Source organism: Balaenoptera borealis (assembly GCF_965194805.1).
Source record: "Balaenoptera borealis genome assembly, chromosome: 16".
NCBI classification, from domain to species: Eukaryota; Metazoa; Chordata; class Mammalia; order Artiodactyla; family Balaenopteridae; genus Balaenoptera; species Balaenoptera borealis.
The window spans coordinates 23,855,782-23,878,117 of record NC_138872.1 but is presented as its reverse complement, the minus strand read 5'-3'; the positions used below and the strand labels follow the sequence as shown (position 1 = coordinate 23,878,117).

Below are 22,336 nucleotides of genomic sequence, written 5' to 3'. Positions count from 1 at the left end.
CGAGATGCATTCAGGAGGCAAAATTAACAGGTGATGGATAGTGTCCAGTCCTGGGCTTCGTGTGATCACAGTGGATACGAGTGAGAGGGGACTTCGTGCTCCGGACCCGGGAGCAGGCCTGTTCCCGCGCCTCAGGGCAGTGGGCGTGTCCCGCCCGAGCCGTCGCCACGGTGATCGGGTGGGGCGGGGCCGAGGGCGGGGCAGCTGAGGCGCTGCGTCAGTCGGTGGAGTCGATGGTGCGTGTGTGTGGGGGGCGGGGGATACGCTGGGCGCGTCCCCGGGGTCACGTGGTGCGCAGCACGCAGAGTCCTTCAGTCGGTTGGACCCGGAGCGGAGCAGCCGGAGCGGGGCTGTGAGGTGAGCTCGCGGCAAGGCGCGGCGAGGTGAAGCCGGCTGGCTGGGGCAGGGTCGGGTCGGGCCGGGAGCGTTGCGCGCGCGCTGTGCGGGCGGGGACGGTGATGGACGCCACCGCTGCTCCGGTCTCCTACCCGGCCCCGCTCCCCGCCTGGCCCGGCTCGCCCAGCCGGGAGGGAGGCCCGGGGACCGCTGCTGAGAGCGTGGCGGGCGTGCGAGCGGCGCCCAATCCCTAGGGCTGCCCGCAGGAGTGACGGTGGCTGCGGCCAATCAGCGACTCCCGAGGGGGCTGGACTGCGGGGTGCGGGGCCCGGGGCGCGGAGCGGGCCGTGTTGGGGGTGGGGTGTAAGCGCTAGGGCCGGAGCCTGAGCTGTGTGGCCCTCGAGAGCTCCACCAGCAACCCCTGCCGTTGCCTTGTGCTTTGGGAACGCGTTTTCTTTTATTGACTCTTTTATCCTATTCTGGGGAGCACACCCCTTTCTCAAGCGCCAGACTATGGGAGTGTCCCCTTTCTCTATAGTTTTTAGAAAATGTGGTCGGTGCACCCCCTTTCTTAAGCTCCAGCCCTGGGATGTTATCTAAATTTCCAAAGCCTGCCCAACTGAGGATGTATCCCTTGCCCCACGACCCCCAAACTGGGAGGACACTCCCTTTTCGAGCCTCCAGTCTGAGTAAGCATCCCCTTTCAAATTTTGGGGTTCTTCCCATTAGCGAGTCTTAAATCTGGGGTCCATTAATCAAGGTTTTGGGGGTACTTATATTCGCACAAAATCGAGGAAGAATTCCCTTTTCCAGGCCCCAAATCTGGCAACGTGCTTTCCAGAATTTCTTAAATTTAGGGGCTGCTTCCTTTCCCTGCTCTTTCAAAATCTGGGAGTGCACCTCATTTTCAGAGTCTACCGAAAATGAGATCCAAATCCTGAAATTTTAGGATACATATTTGTATTTACACAAGGGAATTCACTGCTTTTTCCAGTCACTCTGTTCTTGGGGTTGCACCGTTTTTCATGAGTTCTCTAAATCCGACCACCTTATTTCCTGGGGGAGATTTTCATATCTGACAGTGTATTTGTTTCCTGTGCCCTCCAGATGTACAGCATGCACTACTTTTGGTTACACAATTCTCAGGGTGCAGCCACCTTCCTGGTGCTTGTTAAATCTGGGATGGCGCACCTTTTTTCTGAGTTTGTTCATTTCCATACGATGGTCCATGGTTCCTGAGCTTTTTTGCCATCCAAGATATTTTCTTTCCTCAGCTTCCTTCCCTCTTTGGAACCCTGTTTCCCTTTAGGTGCTCCCCCTGTCAGGGCAGTGCACCTATTTCTTCTTCCTTCCTCTGGTGAATAAATATCTTCAGCACCACACTTTCTCTGCTTCTGTGGCCTTTTTTCTGTGCACACTTCCTAGTCTTACCTCCTGAAGTCCCCTCCCCCTAGGGGAGGATCTCCCCGCCCATCCTAAAGGGGTTGCGTGCATGTTGTCTCCCATATGTCTGCTTTATCTTTTACTTTTCTGCTAACAGGAACTCTTTTCTCTTGGCTTGCCCTATCCCCGGGCATTTTTCTGGTTTCTTTCTTTCTTTGGACACTGCTCTGCTTACTGGTGGCTGTAAAGATTTTCCTTTTTCCTCCCCTTGCTCTGGAAGTGGCTTCAAGTCCAGGGCTGCCTGACTCCCCAGCACTGGATTTAAACTGGAAGGGAATCCCCCTTGCCTTTCTTTGGTTATTCACAGCGCTCTTAATCCTCCTGGTGGTTTGCTTCCTATAAGATTCTGGTTAGATGGGTACTGTTTTCTCCTTTGCTTTATTTCCCTTCGTTAGAAAAAAACAAAACCAAAAAACCCTCAAGAGATTCTTTAGTCTTGCTTCCAACTCATACGGTTCCTCCCTACATTGGCTTTTTTCCTTCCTTTTATCAAGAAAGGAGGTCATTTGGAGGAATCTCTTGGTCACTCTTTTTTTGTTGTTGTTGTTCCTGGGGGAGAAGTGGGAGATGGATATTTACCTCTCCCCGTAATCCTCTCACTTATCTGCCAAGCCTTGCCCCCAACCCCCTCCTTAAAATCTGCAAATGTCTGAGACCTCTCCTCTCCTAAGAGCCTCTCAGTAGGTTCTTTCTTTTGTATTTCCCTCTGTCTTTCCAGATCTTACTCAGGGCTTCTCAGCGGGAACGAACCAGATTAATTTCTCCACAGCTGGAATCTCAAGTGCTTATGGGATAATGACACCTCTGACCTTTCTCCCTTTCGGGAAGTACTTGAGTGTGCAGCTGTATGAGGCCTCAGTGCGGGAGAGAGTTTGAGCCCGAGAAGCTACCCTGGCAGGACAAGGCAGAAAAATACTGCATTTTCAGGACCACGTCCTTCTGAATCTCATTTGAAGATTGGATGTTTGCCAAGCACCTGCTTCTTAGGGATGCTGGGGGATTTAATGATACTCCCAGGAACCTGTAGGAATTAATGGGGCTTGTGGTGAAGTGCTCTGAACTCAGTGTTGGAACTTGAATAAAATGAATCATTATTGTATTTTCAGAACAACTAAGCTGTTTTAAATTTGATGTGCATGAAAACGCTAGAGCTGTGTTATTTCAGGAAGTGAAATGGATCCCACATTTATATCATGTGGTCATTAGTAAGTACCAAATTCATTAAAAAACATTGGAGGTCTGTCTGAGCAGTACCTAATAAAATATGGTATACAGAAAATGAACAGATACTTTGTCTCTTATTTGCCTGTTTGGTACTCTATCTGTATAGTGCTATATATAGTCCACCCTTAAAGTATTCTGCACCAGTGCTGCTCAAACTTGAATGTGCAAATAAATCACCTGGGGTGGGGAATGTCTTGCTAAAATGCTGATTCTAATCCAGTAGGTTTAGGATGGGGCCTGAGTATATTCTTTTCTAATTCCCAGGTGATGTTAGTATTACTGAACTACACTTGAGTAGTTAGGTTCTGTGCACAAAGTTAAAGATTTCTCTTTGAAAATAGGAAGGTGGTGGTTAGCTTTAAGCTGGGATATTATTTTCCATTCTCTCTTTATCTAGACGCGCATTCCTTAGAGTTTGTACAAGTCCCCTTTGGAGGACTACTATTTATATTCATTTGTAGTTATTCTAGCATTTAACTTTTAAAATCATGGCTGGAACTTCTGCAGGAGTTTGATACCTGTGTATTTTGTCAAATTTAAATGCTTAACAATTTCTTGGGACTTCCCTGGTGGCGCAGTGGTTGAGAATCCGCCTGCCAATGCAGGGGACATGGGTTCGAGCCCTGGTCCGGGAAGATCCCACATGCCGTGGAGCAACTAAGTCTGTGTGCCACAACTACTGAACGTGCATGCCACAACTACTGAAGCCCGCATGCCTAGAGCCTGTGCTCTGCATTAAGAGAAGCCACTGCAATGAGAAGCCTGCGCACCGCAACGAAAAGTAGCCCCCGCTCGCTGCAACTAGAGAAAGCCCTTGCGCAGCAACGAAGACCCAACGCAGCCAAAAACAAATAAACAAATTTATGTAAAAAAATAAAAAATAAATAAATAAATGCTTAACTATTTCTTGATTGAAGGTAAACATAACTCTTGACATAAAATCATTCTAGTAAATCCCATGTAGTAATCAGCCAGCTTGCCTCTCTGGTTCCTCATCTATTACCCTACCATGGGTAGTGATTCTGAGATACTCCAAGTCAACAGGGTCACAGGTATTGGAATTTCCAAGGAGTCCTTCTCGATTTTCTAGGTCCTGGAAATGGGCCTTGGAGACTCAGGTGCCTGGACCCTGAATGGAAGCCGCTGACTTGTCTCTGTATGGAGCTTCACAAAGGTGAATGCTGGTGGGAATATGACATTATTCTTTGGTGGGAATCATGGCTTATGATGCTCTCTCTCCTTTTGTATCCACATCTATTTTTAAGTCTTAGTGGGTTTTTCCTTTCTAAGTGTCTTAGGTCATCTGTACCTATTTCCCTGGCTATCACCTGTCGTGGCCTTTTCCCAGCATGATCCTATTCTGGGCCCTAATCAGGACAAACCTGAATGACTAGACTATTTTGTGTCCTGGTCCTCTCCCTTCCCCCCATCCCTCACATGAGTGTCAGATAGATCCTCTTCAGTAACGGATTTGATCTGGATTTGGCTCTAGTCCCAGCTCTTCCACTCACTGTGAGACCTCAGGCAAGTTACTTAATACTACTGGACCTCATTCTCCCCATTTGTAAAGTGAGGGGCTGATTATCTCCAAGGTCTACCCTGCTCTGAGCCTTTGTTCGTGCCTTGCTTAGAAACCCAGTGTCTGTGGGAGCTTGTAGCAGATCTGATTTCCTTCACGTGCTCTTTTGGGCATGCTGCCAATCATTTCCATGTCCGAGTCACTTCTGCCACTGCCTCTTTTCTAGCCGAGGCAGCCACCTTGTCTTCACACCCAGCTTTAGCATTCTTCTGCCTCCGTGTCCTCTGCCATTTCCATGCTTTATTTCATTCAGAACTGTCTAAGCTTCTCAAAGAAGTCTTCCTTGAATTCTCCATTCAATGTTAGCTACTTCCCTGAATCACTAAGAGGGAGTCTGTAGTTGACATGCAATTTTGTTTATTTGGAAGTTCTCTTAGCTGATGTGTATTTTTAAAATGTTTTTCCCTCCTCCTCACCCCAGCTTTCTTTTTTGCTTTGAATTAGCAGAGTAGGTAGAATGAAATTTAAAAATGAAGCAGGTAGTGTGCCTTTGGCTGGAGTTTGGGGAAAGTGAATGTAATGCGTTTAGCCATCTTCTCTCAAGGTCTCAAGGAAGTCAGCTAGCTGGTTCTTCATCCTGGATTTTAAAGGTGCTTAAACACCCTATCAAATTTGAAAGTGTATCCTAAGTTCAAACTTCATTTTTTTAAACAAATTTATTTATTTTATTAATTTATTTTTGGCTGTATTGGGTCTTCGTTGCTGCGCGTGGGCTTTCTCTAGTTGCGGCGAGCGGGGGCTACTCTTCCCTGCGGTGCGTGTGCTTCTTATTGCGGTGGCTTCTCTTGCTGCGGAGCACAGGCTCTAGGCGCGCGGGCTTCAGTAGTTGTGGCTCGCGGGCTCTAGAGCGCAAGCTTAGTAGTTGTGGCGCACGGGCCCAGTTGCTCTGCAGCATGTGGGATCTTCCCAGACCAGGGATCGAACCCGTGTCCCCTGCATTGGCAGGTGGATTCTCAACCACTGCGCCACCAGGGAAGTCCCCAAACTTCATTTAAAAATTACTTCTAAATGCTCTTCCTTCTAGGAACACACTCAGCCACAAAACCTGACAAGTTGCTAAGGACAATGATAAGAAATTTAAATTTTAAATAACTTCAGTGAGTAAAGCTAACAATTTGAGAACACCTGATTATTCTCAAGGGCAGCTGCTGATGTTACCTGGAAATCAGGGATCAAAGATGTATATAACCTCCTAATCCCCCTTCCTCATCTTTCTAGGAAGTGATGGGATGTTTACATGTTTCTTGATAAACGTTCTTTTTTTTTTTGATAAACATACTTTAAACCAAAATGTGTGTTTAGTCAGAGCCTCCTTAATTAGATTGTAAGCTTGGAGAGGGAGGATGCTGTCCCTGTCTTATTCATCTCAGCAACTGACCTTTACAGGTTGTTGATTAACTTTGGGGTAACCTGTTGAAAATTGAAACCTTGATTTGTAGTAATGCTGTGACAACTTTGCTAGATCTTGTGCTAGGTATCAACTGTCCTTTGCTTTCTTTGGCCAAATAATGGAAGAGGTGAGCTTGTAGAAATCCTGTAAAATTTTAGCAGCTGGGTATGAGTCACCAAACATAAATAGGGCAGTTGTATGAAAGGGAGGTGGTTCCTGAATCAGTGGACTTAGGGGAAGGAAGAAGAGGAGGGGCCTGGGAAAGGATTTTAAATGATGGTTTTATTTGATAAGAGCTTTTCCCTTGTCAGGAACATAATCCTAAGATTTTAAAGACTGACTCCCAGGCATCTTAGATGATGTAAGAGGTCTCATCTTGTCCTAGTAGAGACCTGATTTTCAAGAGGTCTCTTTTTCCTGTGGAAAAGGCACATGGCTAGGTGGATTGACGTGCCTTCCTTGCTTATACAGGTGCTGGGATTTATAGGTTGAAGAACCCTAGCCTGGAAATGTGGGCATTTTAGTTAGCATTTTTTGGAGCACTCTGTTAGGTCTTATTGAATCTTTACAATTTTTCCATTATCCTCATCTAATAGACAGGAAAACTGAGATTAAGTAATTTATTTGTCCAAGGTCATTTGGCTAATGACCCAGGTTGCTTTGCCTGCAAGCCTGGTGCTCTTACATCCTCCTCTCTACAGCTGCCTTACCTTTCTCCCTCAAGGTTTGAATAAGTCACATTAGTCACAATATCAAACAGGTGGCAGCCTGGAACGCAGGACTGAGGCACTGTTGAGACAAGAGGTGGCCTTGCCACCTCATCTCAGATTCTGTTCCTGACCATGTAAACATCCCTTAATTGTAAAAGCCAAACTCTCCTAGCTGAGGCTGCATTTCTCCCCTTCTTGATGCCCCGGTGCATGGCTGGTTTGGTCTGCTTGACAGTCTCTAAGTCTCATGGAGTGGTGAATGCTGTCCAAAGTGCTTTGATGAGTAGGACGTCGGTCATGCTGTGACCTATATGAGAATTATACATCTGCAATTCAGAAAGGCAAGATAGTTTAAGAGGCCACCTTTCATGTCCAGGCTGCGTGGTATGTGGTGGTGAAGGACCAGAATTTGGAGGCAGAATGCCCGAGTTTGCATTCTAGCATCTGCCACTCTGTTGGGGCTACATGTCACTTGGGCGTGGGCTCAAACGTCTTGGGACTCTCCCTGTAGCACAGACATTGGAGGCAGACTTCCAGCATGGCAAGTTTCTAACATATCTGGACCTCTGTTTTCTTTCTCAAGTATCATCATAACTACCTCACATCTATCATTGTAAGTATCAGTAAATGTTACCCTTTCTCTCCATTTCCTAATCTGTAAAATGGGAATAAGAAAATCTAATTTATAAGATTATTAAAACTTGGTGAGCTGTGAAGAGTTGAGTATATGTTACCATAATTTTGTTTTATTCCTCTTACAAAATGTTTGTAAAATCCCCTATATTATTGTGGTTTTTTTAATAATTGAAGTATAGTTGATTTACAATGTTGTGTTAATTTCTGCTGTACAGCAGTGATTCAGTTATACATATATATACATTCTTTTTTTATATTCTTTTCCATTATGGTTTATCATAGAATACTGAATATAGTTCTCTGTGCTATACAGTAGGACCTTGTTGTTCAAAGGCCTTATTTTTTTCAATTTTCTAATTTTTTTGGCCGCGTCTTGCAGGATCTTAGTTCCCGGACCAAGGATCAAACCCGGGGCCCCCTATCCACTGGACTGCCAGGGAATTCCCTCAAAGGCCTTACTTTTAAACGCAGTATAAATACAGTGGGTTTTGGAGGAGGTCCTGTTTCTCAAATCCCAGCTCTTCCTCCTAGCCAGGTGACCATCGGCAAGTTATTTGCTCTAAGCCTCCTTTCCCTCCTCTGTAAAATGGGATAATACTGATAACTTCTCTGCATTGTTGGGAATGAGATATTTGTCAAGGATTTAGCCTGTGGTGAAAACTCAGTAAAAGCCACTTTCTGGTGTTAATAATAAAGAGCAGGAACAAAAGTTAATACTTAAAGAATAAGGTAATTAATTGACTGTTAAATAATTTTTATTTATCTTTAAAGCCCCATGGGCAGTGAATCAGTTGTAACTTAGGAAAATGTCTTTGGAGGTCCCCTGGGGTAATGACTCTATCTCCAAATTATTTTCATTTGTAATATAGTGATGCCTCAATTAAGGAATCCTGTAAGAACAGTTTAGTCAGGTATATTTAAAAAAAGATTCCCTTCCCTAAAAGGAACCCACACAAACCTGCTCCAGAGCTGCCTTCCGCCATTTATAGGCTGGTACAGCTTTTCTTAGACTCCAGGGGCAGAATTGTGGTCTGTTTTCAGGGGCCTCGTTCCGTGTGCTTTGCCTTCCTCCCCCTTCCCCCATGGAGTGATAACAGTTCCTACATTTACCTGTGGATAGCATTTCTCAAAGAGCCTCCATATCATTGTCTCCTTGAATCCCTACATCCCTTAAGGTGGGTGATACAGGTCTCTTTCCTATCTTTCTTCCTGTTTTGCCAATAAGGAAGCTGAGGTTATCTCATTTAACAAGCATCTGACTGCTAAGTAAGGGCGCTGCTTGTTAGTTGCTGGGGGTGCGTATGAGGAGTTAAATGCCTGAGGAGAGATAGGCTCAGAAACAGGCAATTTCAATGTAGGGTGCTGGGTTGTGGTCCAGATGGCAGGCAAGGCTGCCATGGGCGAATAATGGAGTGGGCCCTGGCCCAGCGCCCTTGGCGAGGTGCTGATGGCTGAGCCCAGTCTGAAGGACCAGGCAGAGGAAGCAGCACTGCAAGGAGTCTTGGTGTGTGGGCGGCATGAGGGCTTATTGTGTGCTAGACTCTGTGCTAAGTAATTTTTATCTTCACAGCACCTGTATGAAGGTATGAAGTAGGTACTGGTACTGTCCCCATTTTACAGATAAGGAGCCTGAGGCTCAGAGAGGAGATGACTTGTGCAAGGTTATCTGGAAAATGGTGGAGCTGGGGTCCAAACCCAGGCAGTCTCATTTCGGAGTTCTGGCTCATAACCACCATACGCCGCTGGCCCTCTGCTGAGCTTGTCTGCTCCTCTCCTTGTAAGCTCCCGTTTCTAACAACCCCCGGTTTGGTTTGGTCATAATGGCTAGCTCACTGATGGCCTTGATGCTGCACTAGTAGTTTGAAGTCTGTTCTGTAGGGGAACTACTGAGGTTTTTTTTTTTTTTTTTCTTCATTTGAGATATAATTGACATATAACCTGAAGTGTTTTAAACAGAGGAGTCTCATTAGATTTGTGCTTTAGAAATACTACTGTAGCAGCATTGATGAATAGTAGCCACAGTGCAGTAGTTGGCTAGTCAGATTACCTGGGTTCAGCTCCTTGTGCCAATACTTGGTAGCTTTGTCATTTGGGCAGCTTACTTTCTGAACCTTAGTTTTTGCACCTCTGAAACAGGGATAATAGTAATCCTCATTACAAACCTGTGAGGTAGATGCTAAATGAGACGATGTGTATGTAAAGCACTTAGAATACTGTATGTCATAAAATAAGCACTCAGAAGTCAGTTTGTAAGACAATATTGATTTGGATCTGGGGAGGATGTGGCTGGAGGTTTTGAGCTCCATTGAGAGTTGTTGCGGTAATTGGATTAGAACTGATGGGGACCTGAACTCGGCAACCACTGGGCAATGGGAGAAACCTAGAAGTAGATGTGACAAAATGGTGACTGAGAGTGAGATGCAAGGGTGATGCCCATGTTTCTAGCTTGACACATTGGCCAGTCTTGGAGCCTTAAACTGTGATGGGGAGAAAAGGAGAAGGAACTTGTGAGGATAAGATGATTAGCTCAGTGAGGTTGAGTAATATGCCAAAGGTCATTTAGCAAATATATTCTGGAGTCAAGCCTGGGCACTAGGCCCTTTCCATTGTTTCTGGGAAGATCTGCTGATTTAACCAATTCATTCTCAGTAATTCGGAATGAACCTGTGTTTGCTGTCTGTCTGAATTTTAATTGTGTAAGGAAAAGGTTGGCTCTTAGAGAAAGTATTTCAAGTATCTGGGAAGAGGGTAAGGGAATTTTTTGGGGGGGCCTTTTTCTTCCTGCCTCCTTACTTTCCTCCCCTCTTCCCTTTGTTTCCTTCCTTACCCTTTCAAGTGAAAGAGGCTAATTCAGCTCTTTTAGTGTGACTTGGGCAAGGGCCTGAAGGAGTGGTAATGGTTGGCTTTAGACCCAGTCTTCTTTTTTTTTTTTTTTAAATTATTTGCTTAATTTATTTATTTTTAAATTGTATTTATTTATTTATTTATGGCTGTGTTGGGTCTTCGTTTCTGTGCGAGGGCCTTCTCCAGTTGCGGCAAGTGGGGGCCACTCTTCATCGCGGTGCACCGGCCTCTCACTATCGCGACCTCTCTTGTTGCGGAGCACAGGCTCCAGACGCGCAGGCTCAGCAATTGTGGCGCACGGGCCTAGTCGCTCCGCGGCATGTGGGATCTTCCCAGACCAGGGCTCGAACCCGTGTCCCCTGCATTGGCAGGCAGACTCTCAACCACTGCGCCACCAGGGAAGCCCTATACCCAGTCTTCTTTCTGTGTTGTTGAGGAGAGGATAGTGATGGAGGGGCCCTTGCTCCTACTTGAACCAACTTGTCACTTCCCTAGGACTAAAGATATGCTCTTTTATGTTCTTTGTATTGGATACTATTTGTTAATATTGCATAATAATATTGACTGTAATCCTTTGTGTCTGATGTCCTTTTTGCTAGTGCTACTACTATCACACAGCCATTTTATCACCAATATTGAATATTTAGTGTGTACTGTGCTAAGCACTTGACATCTGTTAGCTCGCTTATCCTCAGAATCCCAGGACGTAGGGGTTATTAATCTGCTTTTATAGATGGGCAAACAGAGGGAGGCTCAGTGATTTTTCTCATCTTCACTTAGCCAGCAATGAGTGGAGCCAGGATTCCCCAGAATCTGAGTCTGAAACCTGTCTGCTCCCATCCCTAAGTACTCCCTGGCCTTCCTCCAAGACAGAACTTTGGCAGAGTCCCCTTGGAAGCTTCCTCCTGTGAGACGTAGGTGTCACTGGACCTGCTGATATTGTTTATGCTTTTCTGTAACAGTGGTGAGGGCTGCAGGGAGCATCTCCACCTCCTAGGCTCAGGGCTGTGAGGGGAGCGGAGCTCATTCCTTCCTGAGGCACCTTGCCTCTAGGACTTCCCCTCTACCTAGAATTCTCTTCCTCTGGATCTTCACATGGTTGTCTCCTTGTCATTTATTTATTTTAAAGGTAGATTATCTATCTATCTCCTTGTCATTTATTTATTTATTTTAAAGGTAGACTTATTTATTTATTTGTTTGTTTATATTTTTATGGCTACATTGGGTCTTCGTTGCTGTGTGTGGGCTTTCTCTAGTTGTGGCGAGCGGGGAGTACTCTTGGTTGTGGTGTGCAGGCTTCTCATCGCGGTGGCTTCTCTTGCTGCGGAGCACGGGCTGTAGGCGCGCCGGCTTCAGTAGTTGTGGCTCGCGGGCTCTAGAGCACAGGCTCAGTAGTTGTGGCGCATGGGCTTAGTTGCTCTGAGGCATGTGGGATCTTCCCGGACCAGGGATCGAACCTGTGTCCCCTGCATTGTCAGGCGGATTCTTAACCACTGCGCCACCAGGGAAGTCCCTTGCCTTGTCATTTAGATCTCTGCTGAGACCTCAGCTCCTCAGAGTTCTTTCTAACAGCCGTATCTAAAGTGGTCCTGCCGTGTCACTGGCTCACATTGTTTTGTTGGGTTTTCCGCCACAGAACATAGCCTCCCAGAAATGATCTTATTTGTATTTGTGTTTATCATGTTCCTGCCTTCCCCACTAGAGAACAGGGCCGGGGGTATCTCATCCTCCCAGCATCTATCTCCAGCACCTGGCAGATAGCAGGCACTCAGTAAATATTTATTGAATGAAGGAGGCATAAAGATGGTTTGTTTTTTGTTTTTTTTTAAATTTGGGAAACATTTTTCATTTATTGATAGAACACCAAAAGCATAAACAGTAAGAGAATAAATGGACAAATAAGTCTCCATTAAAGCTGAAAACTTTTTCTCTGGAAAAGCTACTGAAATGAGAAGACCAATTCTGGATGAAAATAATGTCAGATATTTCCATTAGAGGACCTTAATCAATAATCCATGAAGAAATGTCAAAACTCAGTAATTAAGATGACAAATCATATGAACAGAAATTTCAAAAAACTATGAATGGAAATTATCACATGAAAAACCACTCAACATCATGTCAATAGGGAAATACTAGTTAAAATCACTAGATACCACTATACACCTCTTACATCACTGAAGTTAGAAAGCCTGACCATACCAAGTGTTGATAAGAATCTAAAGAACAGGAACTCACGTCTGGTGCTTCTGGTAAGACTGTATCAGGATACTACCACTCTATGAAAGTTTGGCTGCATATAAGTCAAATTTTCACTTCCTCTATGACACCTAATCTATATGTTGCTAGATATTAACTCAAGTGAAGGAAAGCATAAGTTTGGAGGGCATTTCTCCAGTGTGAACTTTCTTGTTTTTTATGAGCCTGAAGCTGCCTGCAAAGAACTACACTCAAGGTTTTTCTCTAGTATGGATTACCTGGTGGACAATAAGACTTCTTCTGTAGACAAAGGCTTCTCCACATTCACTGCACATATAAGGCCTTTCTCCAGTGTGGATTCTCTGGTGGACAACAAGACTTCCTCTGTAGACAAAGGCTTCCCCACATTTACTGCACGTATGAGGCCTTTCTCCAGTGTGGATTCTCTGGTGCTCAAGAAGACTTGTTTTGTAACTGAAAGGCTTGCCACATTCATTGCAATTAAAAGGCTTTTCTCCAGTGTGGACAGTTTGGTGCCGAACAAGTGTATGCTTGAGCTTGAAGGCTTTCCCACATTGATTACACTCATAGGGTCTTTCTCCAGTGTGGATTCTCTGGTGCTCAACAAGTTTAATTTTGACCTTGAAAGCTTTCCCACATTCACTGCACTCATAAGGCCTTTCTGCAGTGTGAACATTCTGGTGTTTACTGAGGGCAGAGCTGCTTGTAAAGAACTTCCCACATTTACACCCATAAGCCTTTTCTCCGGTGTGAATTCTCTTATGCACAACAAGACTTCCTTTGTAGACATAGGCTTTCCCACATTCACTGCACATATAAGGCTTTTCTCCAGTATGGATTCGCTGGTGATCAAGAAGCCTTTTTTTGAAGATGAATGACTTCCCACATTTGCTACACCCATAAGGCTTTTCTCCAATATGGATCCTATGATGCACAAGGAGATTTTTTTTGTAAAGGAAGGGCTTCCCACATTCACTGCTCTTAGGATTTTCTCCAGTGTGGACTTTTTGGTGCTGAACAAGTGTATCCTTTTGAAGGAAGGCTTTCCCACATTGATTACACTCATAGGATCTTTCTCCAGTGTGGATTCTCTGGTGCTCAACAAGTTTATATTTGTGGGCAAACACTTTCCCACAATTACAGCACTCATAAAGCCTTTTTCCTGTATGAACCTTCCTATGGTGAGTAAGACTGGAGGTGAGTCTAAAGAACTTCCCGCAGTCACTGCACTCAAGGTTTTTCACCAGTGTGAACTCTCAGGTGGTCCGTGAATTTATACTTCTTACTGAAGGCTTTGCCACATTCGCTGCACTCGTAATGCCCTTCCCCAGGGTGAGAGACCTCCCTGCTCTGCCTGCTTGTACCTGGGTGCTCTCCATAGTGGGAGGGCTGGTGTGGGGGAAAGCCCAAGCTGCCTAGGAAAGCCTTCTCAACCTCTCCGCATGTGAACATATTGACGGGTAAAAAGACTTTGCAGCTCGTCACAAGCAAGGCCCCATTCTCCTCGCTTCTGAGGTGTTTCTCTCCAATGGGCTGCTTCTGGTGCTGCTGTAGGTGAGAAGTGAACATTTTCCCACAGGCCCCAGAAGAGGACGGTTTCAGCCCAGGATGCACTCCTTGGTGCTCAGCCAGGTACAAAACATCTTTCTCTACCAGGGCACCCGTATCCGAAGTAAGAGTCTTCAGGATAGATGGGTCTGGATTTGGATTCCTGTCTTGTGTCACTAGTTCTACAGAAACACATTGTTCAGAAGCAGCCTCCTCAGTACCTACTGCACGCCAACACCCCAGGGAGGCTATAAGTGACAGGTTCTCCAGCATCACGTCACAGTAGAGGAGTCTCTGAGCATCGTTAAGGAGACCCCACTCCTCCTGGGAGGACACAGCCACATCCTCAAAGATCACATGGCCCTGTCCAGGGACCATAAATGCTGCTGCTACCATGGGAACCTGGGGCGGGTCCTGTAGCATGCTGGTTGCCACAGGACCCGTTGAGCGCGGCGGGATAATGGTGGTAATGTGGCCCGAAAATTCCGGAAGCAGGTTCCGCATCCCGCTCACTCCCGCGGAGTGTGGACGGCGTCCCCTCGAGCTTTTTCCAGTTTCCGTTACCTGGGCTGCACCCAGTGATCTAGAGCTTTGGGTCCTGCAGACGCAGCAAAGGCTGCCAAACCGCCGCCAACAGAAAGACACCGCAAAGATGATTTTTTTAAACATTTAAAAAAACATTTTTTTTTTTAATAAATTTATTTATTTATTTTTTATTTATTTTTTGGCTGGGTTTCTTCGTTGCTGCACGTGGGCGTTTCTTTAGTTGCGATGAGCGGGGGCTACTCTGTTGTGGTGTGCGGGCTTCTCATTGCGGTGGCTTCTCTTGTTTCAGAGCAAGGGCTCTAGGTGCGTGGGCTCAGTAGTTGTGGCACACGGGCTCAGTAGTTGTGGCTCGTGGGCTCAGTAGTTGTGGCTCGTGGGCTCTAGAGCACAGGCTCAGTAGTTGTGGCACACAGAGTTAGTTGCTCCGCGGCATGTGGGATCTTCCTGGACCAGGGCTCGAACCCGTGTGCCCTGTATTGGCAGGCGGATTCTTAACCACTGCGCCACCAGGGAAGTCCCCTAAAAAAACATTTTTATTCATTTATTTTTGGTTGCATTGGGTCTTTGTTGCTGCGCGTGGGCTTTCTCTAGTTGTGTTCTCTAGTTGCGGCGAGCAGGGGCTACTCTTTGTTGCGGTGCGCGGGCTTCTCATTGCGATGGCTTCTCTTGTTGCGGAGTACGGTCTCTAGGCGCATGGGCTTCAGTAGTTGTGGCTCGTGGGCTCTAGAGCGCAGGCTTAGTAGTCGTGGTGCACGGGCTTAGTTGCTCCACGGCATGTGGGATCTTCCCGCACCAGGGCTCGAACCCTTGTCCCCTGCATTAGCAGGAGGATTCTTAACCACTGTGCCACCAGGGAAGCCTGAGGCATAAAGATTTAAGCTGGTCTTTCACTTGCAGTGTCCCTCAGTTTGAAAGGCACCATCACCCTTTAATGGAGGTTGAATTGCAAGCCTGGTGTAAGCACTATTAGATTATTGTAAAGCCTGTTCTGTAGTTTCTGGTGGTTGACATTCTTTCTAGAGTTTATTTTCCCTTAACCCTGTCTAGAGCCGACTCATTGAAAGATCTTGTTCCATGCCCACCTATCACAAATTCTTTGTTACTTTGAGCCCTCAGTACCTGTCCCCGAGCACAATGCAGTTGCTGAGACAGGACCTCCAGTTACCATGGCTGCAGTACTCTTAAACCTCTCCCAAAATAAAATCCAGGGTCCCTGTCAGTACAACATTAAATATAAATGCATTATGAATTCAGAAAATTCTGCTGCCGTTTTTTGAGTACCTACTTTGTGCTAGACATATAGGGGCTTTGCAAATCTTTCTTTTTTTTTTTGCTATGCTGCACAGCTTGTGGGATCTTAGTTCCCTGGCCAGGAATCGAACCCACAGTCCCTGCAGTGGAAGCGCGGTCTTAACCTCTGGACCGCTACAGAAGTCCTGCAGATCTTTTCCTTTTAGCACCCGAGATAGGGACCATTAATCCTCATTTGATGAGTTACAAAAGAGAATCCGAAGATGTAGCTCATAGACTAACGTGTGGTAATGGTTAAGAATCTGGAGCTGCAGGGCCTAGATTCAAATCCTGGCTCAGCCCCTTTCTATATGGGTGTCCTAGGGTGTCCCTCACTTTTCCCTGTTCCTCTCTGTTTTATCTTTACAACGAGGATTAATAATAGTACTTGTCTTTGTGGTGGTTGTAAGGATTACATGACTTAACATTTGTAGAATTAGTTATTATCACTATTATCAGTGTTTCTTATGTAGGTCTTGTTCTGCTCTCCTTTTGTAAGGTTGGTTCACATCTTTATCATTTTAGTAGCTGAGTAACATTCTTTATTTAATTTATTAGGCATCTGTTGAGTATCAGTCATTCCTTTCCCTAATGGAGCTTAAAGTGTAGACCTACTACATTAGGTTTTATTTAAATATTCTCTTACTATTATTATTTTTAATATTTTTATTTATTTTTTGGTTGCTTTGGGTCTTCATTGCTGCGCGCGGGCTTTCTCTAGTTGCGGCGAGCGGGGGCTGCTCTTCATTGTAGTGTGTGGGCTTCTCATTGCCGTAGCTACTGTTGTTGTGGAGCACGGGCTCTAGGCATGCGGGCTTCAGTAGTTGTGGCTCGTGGGCTCTAGAGCGCAGGCTCAGTAGTTGTGGTGCACGGGCTTAGTTGCTCTGCAGCACGTGGGATCTTCCCGGACCAGGGATTGAACCTGTGTCTCCTGCTTTGGCAGGCGGATTCCTAACCAATGTGCCACCAGGGAAGTCCTTCTCTTATCATTAAACATGTAAGTTATATTTAGCTTCCCCAGCATCGTATGTAAAGAGCTATTGTTTTTTTCTCATTTTCACAAATGATTTATTTTTATCCTGGATTGTATCCTTCTGATTGAAATTACTGACTCCAAGTGTAGAAGCAGTTTTACAGCTTGTTCCTTTCTTCCAGATTGAGGTATAAAAAGATGGCCATGGTCAGGGCCTCAGGCAGTGGGTCAAGTGTTCCAGTTTTCTCACAGCTGGGCCATTCTTAGGTGTTGTCCTTTCTGAAAGATTAAATATTTCTGCTTGCTATATAACGGTGTAATAATTCTGTCACAGCATTTGAAAAGCATCCAATTGCTTCATCTTCCTGTATTCAAACTATGTTTATGTTTAAAGGCATGAGTATAAGCATAGCATGGACTTTGGTAAGGGAAAGAGGAAGGGCCTTCAAGAAATGGTTTGTCTACCTCTTGGAAAATCCTGTTACCTGGGGTAAGAGACATGTCTCCTGCCTTGGAGGACCTTGAAAGCAGTTAGCCCCTCTGAACCTCAGTTTCCTTTCTGTACGATGGGAATATCACATTTAGTCCTAACTACATCATTTGGCAGTTGTGTAGGTTCAGAAAATAGTGTAAGGATGAAAGCCTTTTACATATTTAAATAATCTATTTTTTAAAAATATGAAGAAATATAAAGAAGTAATTCAAAATTAAAATATTACCAAGTAGATAATCCCTGCTGACAATTAAAGTAAAAACAAAGAAGTACATTATTTTTTTAATGTATTTTAAAAATTAATTAATTAATTAATTAATTAATTAATTAATTTATGGCTGTATTGGGTCTCCATTGCTGCGCGTGGGCTTTCTCTAGTTGCGGTGACCGGGCTTCTCATTGTGGTGGCTTCTTTTTGTTGTGGAGCACAGGCCGTAGGCGTGTGGGCTTCAGTAGTTGTGGCGTGTGGACTCTAGAGCACAGGCTCAGTAGTTGTGGTGCACGGGCTTAGTTTCTCTGCGGCATGTGAGATCTTCCCGGACCAGGGCTCGAACCCGTGTCCCTCGCATTGGCAGGCAGATTCTTAACCACTGAGCCACCAGGGAAGCCCCAGAAGTACATTCTTATGGTTAAAAAATTCTAACAACACAGAAGGGTAAAAAATGAGAAGTCAAATTTTCATGCTCTATTCCTTTCATTAAGGGAACTACTTAAAACAGTTATTTTCTTCCTTCCAAGAAATAATTTTATGCATATACTATAATAGATCTGTCTGTTTGCATTAAAGAGATAATACCAGACACAGGCCTCTACACCATGCTTGTTTTATTTGACAATGTATCTTGTAGATGGCTCCATATCAGCATCTACAGATTGCCATTTTTAAAAAATTTAATTAATTAATTAATTAATTAATTTTTGTCTGCATTGGGTCTTAGTTGCTGTGCGCAGGCTTTCTCTAGTTGCGGCGAGCAGGGGCTAGTCTTTCACTGCGGTGCGCAGGCTTCTTATTGCGGTGGCTTCTCTTGTTGTGGAGCACGGGCTCTAGGCACACAGGTTTTGGTAGTTGTGGCTCACGGGCTCTAAGAGCGCAGGCTCAGTAGTTGTGGCGCATGGGCCTAGTTGCTCTGTGGCATGTGGGATCTTCCCGGGCCAGGGATCGAACCCATGACCCCTGCACTGGCAGGCGGATTCTTAACCACTGCACCACCAGAGAAGCCCAGTCAGTTTTCCTTTTAATAGATGTACAACATTCCATTGTATAGATGGCCATAATTCATTTAACTAGCCCTCTGTTTTGATGGACATTTTAGCTGCAGAAATTACAAAACTATATTGTTCATCCTTACAGGTAATTTGGCAGACTTTGGGGGATGTATCTGTCGGATAAGTTACTGGCAATGGGGACTGCTGGGTTGCAGGTCATTTGCATTTTGTAGATAGCGCCAAGTTGCCTCTAGAAAAGATTTTCCAATTTATGCTTCTACCAACAGTGTATAAGCATCTTTTTTCCCTCATCCCTGAAGACACTGGGTATTTTACCTTGAAATTTTTAGTCTGAGAATTGAAAAATTGTTATTTTGATTTGCATTTCCTTTAATTTAGGGTGAGGTTATGTGGATTATATAATATCACATGCTTATTAGACCTTTACATTATTCCCCGCCCCCCCCCCCAACCTCCCCCAACCTCCCCCTTCCCTGGGAACCTGCCAGTTCTTACACTTTGCCCATTTTTTTTTTTTTAAAATAAATTTATTTATTTATTTTTGGCTGTGTTGGGTCTTCGTTGCTGCACGCGGGCTTTCTCTAGTTGCGGCGAGCGGGGACTGCTCTTTGTAGTGGTGTGCGGGCTTCTCATTGCGGTGGCTTCCCTTGTTGCGGAGCACAGGCTCTAGGCGCGCAGGCTTCAGTAGTTGTAGCACGCGGGCTCAGTAGTTGTGGCTCGCGGGCTCTAGAGCACAGGCTCAGTAGTTGTGGTGCACAGGCTCAGTTCCTCCATGGCATGTGGGATATTCCTGGACCAGGGATCGAACCCGTGTCCCCTGCATTGGCAGGTAGATTCTTAACCACAGCGCCACAGAGAAGCCCATACGCTTTGCGCGTAAGTGAGTTGTTTAACTTTTTTCGTTCTTTTTTTTTTTTTTTTTTTTTACTTTTTTCGTTCTTGGTTTGTATGCACTCTTCGTTAATAAAGGAAGTTAGCCCTTTGGTCATATGTGTTGCAGTTATTTTCTCCCAGTTTGTTGTTTGTGAAAGTGCCCTTTAAACTGTATTACACAGTGTACATTTAAAGTTTTCATTGTCATTGATGCAGGGGCATTGACTGCCTATACTGTATTTAAGGAAATAAACTGGGCTCTCTGTCTCCTGTGTAGCAGTGAGCTCACATTGTAGGAAAAGTTGTTTAAAAAAAAAATTTTTTTTTTTGCCATGCTTCGTGGCTTGCGGAATCTTAGTTCCCTACAGGGATCGAACCCATGCCCCATGCAGTGGAAGCGTGGAGTCCTAACCACTGGACCACCAGGGAATTCCCTGTAGGGAAATTTGAATGTAAAGGAGTAGTTTGAAGTCCTGCCAAGGTCTTTAAGTGGAATCATTTGTGAATACAGATTGCATCAGATTTTTTCTCATAGTTTTTCTGGATGTCCATACTAAACATATTTCCTTTTCCTATTCTGGAAGCTAGAGCTTTTTGGTAGAAAAAAACAGGCCCTGAAGAATGGGTAAGTTAAAAGCTACAGAATCTTAGCTCTCTTGCCTCTTGAGAAAAATTTGTGTTTAAAACTAAATGTGAAGCAACGAAGACCCAAATGCAGCCATAAATAAATAAATAAATAAATAAATAAAATAAATTAAAAAAAATTTTTTAAAAACCCCTAAATGTTAGAAGTAAAAACGTACTTCTTTTTTTTTTTTTTTTTTTAATTAATGAATTAATTTTTTTTTTTATTTTTGGCTGTGTTGGGTCTTCGTTTCTGTGTAAGGGCTTTCTCCAGTTGTGGCAAGTGGGGGCCACTCTTCATTGCGGTGCGCGGGCCCCTCACCATCGCAGCTCTCTTGTTGCGGGGCACAGGCTCCAGACGCGCAGGCTCAGTAGGTGTGGCTCACGGGCCCAGCCGCTCCGCGGCATGTGGGATCTTCCCAGACCGGGGCACGAACCCGTGTGCCCTGCATTGGCAGGCGGATTCCCAACCACTGCGCCACCAGGGAAGCCCCTAAAAACGTACTTCTTATGTAATCTTTTAAATTCCTGCTTCTGTCTTGAACTCTTTTTTATTCTTTAGTAGATTTGTCAAATTAAATTGAGACTTTGCGGTGATTGTCCCTCACCTTGACCTTTGTTAGAGCTCCTTCATCTCTTCTCAGATTTGTGTTCGTCTTCCTGGGTGGACTGGAGCTGCGACTGAGTTGGATTTCTGATTCCTGATTTCCAGCACAGTGCCTTACTGACAGTGCTCACTAATGGTTTGTTGAATGAATTAATGTGAAATTTAAAAACAAACTCTGCCATCCCCAGAGGAGTGGAGGGAAGATTTGGGCATGGGTCATAAAAGCCAGATTATTCCTTAGTCTTGTTCTGTGTGATAACAGATAGTGAAGCTTCAAATAAGTGGCTCAGGGACTTCCCTGGTGGCGCAGTGGTTAAGAATCTGCCTGCCAATGCAGGGGACACGGGTTCGATCCCTGGTCCGGGAAGATCCCACATGCCGTGTAGCAACTAAGCCTGTGCACCACAGCTACTGAGCCTGCGCTCTGGAGCCAGCATGCCACAACTACTGAGCCTGCGTCCCGAAACTACTGAAGCCCGTGTGCCTAACATGCTCTGCAACAAGCGAAGCCATCGCAATGAGAAGAGTAGAACCCGCGCACCGCAACAAAGAGTAGCCCCCCGCTCGCCGCACAACGCAACCATAAATAAATAAATAAAACAAATAAGTGGGTCAGAGTTACAGTGAAACAGGTTTCAGTTCATGATAAGGAAAACCTTCGACAATTCAGCCTCAAGAGGAATTGGTTTTCTTGAGCCATTAAGAATAATTTGCTCATTTTCATTCACTGCCTTGTTCCCACACTCCTGTATTTAGTGGAAGGCGTCCTCGGGAAGTTGTGTGGTAAAAGAATTAATTCAGAAATCAAGGAGACCTGGGCTTTTGTTCTGGGGCTGGTCACTTAGCACCTGAACCTTAGCCCAATTACTTTAAACCTAATTTCTTCATTTGTGATAACAGAATTATTAGTAGCTACAAACTATGTAGTCCTTACTTTGTACCAGTGTTCCTTAAATGGATTATCTCATTTAGTTTTCACACCCACTGCCTGGAGATAGGTACTATTATCACCATCCCTATTTTAGGGAGGGGAAACAAATTCAGAGGGATTAAGTAATTTACCCAGATTCATTCAGCTAATAAAGGGTGGGGCTGAGGATTAAAGGCCAAGCATTTAATCCTATTACATTACACTATATTACATGACATCTATAAAAGGGAGCTGTCTCCCTGCATGAAGTCTGATAAATACTAGCTGCTCTGGTGAGTTTTCTTTTTAATTAAAAAAAATTTATTTATTTATTTATTTATTTTTGGCTGCATTGGGTCTTTGTTGCTTCACGCAGGCTTTTCTCTAGTTGCGGTGAGCAGGGGCTACTCTTCATTGCAGTGCGCGGGCTTCTCATTGTGGTGGCTTCTCTTGTTGTGGAGCACGGGCTCTAGGTGCATGGGCTTCAGTAGTTGTGGCACGGGGGCTCAGTAGTTGTGGTGCATGGGCTTAGTTGCTCCGCAGCATGTGGGATCTTCCCGGACCAGGGCTCTAACCCGCGTCCCCTGCATTGGCAGGCGGGTTCCTAACCACTGCGCCACCAGGGAAGCCCTACTCTGGTGAGTTTTCAGTGCCACTCTGTCTTTATTCTTGTCTGGCTTCACCTTTTCATATAATCTGAGAGGCGAAACTATTGGTATACATGAAGTCAAAAATAAAGAGATAATTTGAGGTGGTGTTTCTCGTAAGTCAAAGTGAAGACTCTTCTACTGATTGGATTTACCTATGTCAGCTATCATATCTCAATTTCCTGGAGAGTGTGAAGAAGTATAGCCAGTCAAGCC

General features: G+C 45.0%; 1 protein-coding gene and 1 long non-coding RNA gene across 6 annotated transcripts in view; one reads left to right on the top strand and one right to left on the bottom strand.

Moving 5' to 3' along the window:
- Positions 1-203: 203 nt before the first annotated feature.
- The window catches only part of PHF20 (PHD finger protein 20), a 134,739-nt gene continuing 112,606 nt past the window's right edge, over positions 204-22,336 (top strand). For 2 of the 5 annotated variants that reach the window (XM_082359373.1, XM_082359372.1), the window contains exon 1: positions 20,601-20,699. The gene's annotated coding sequence lies outside the window, so the exon portion shown is untranslated. Of the gene's footprint in view, positions 358-4,093; positions 4,178-20,600; positions 20,700-22,336 lie in introns of those variants that run through there. The other 3 variants (XM_082359370.1, XM_082359371.1, XM_082359369.1) reach the window with 3 other exon arrangements.
- LOC309613011 lies at positions 11,970-14,609 on the bottom strand. Its single transcript, XR_014235463.1, has 2 exons — positions 14,495-14,609; positions 11,970-14,332 (listed from the first exon to the last, which is right to left on the bottom strand). It is a non-coding gene; the product is annotated as an uncharacterized lncRNA (long non-coding RNA).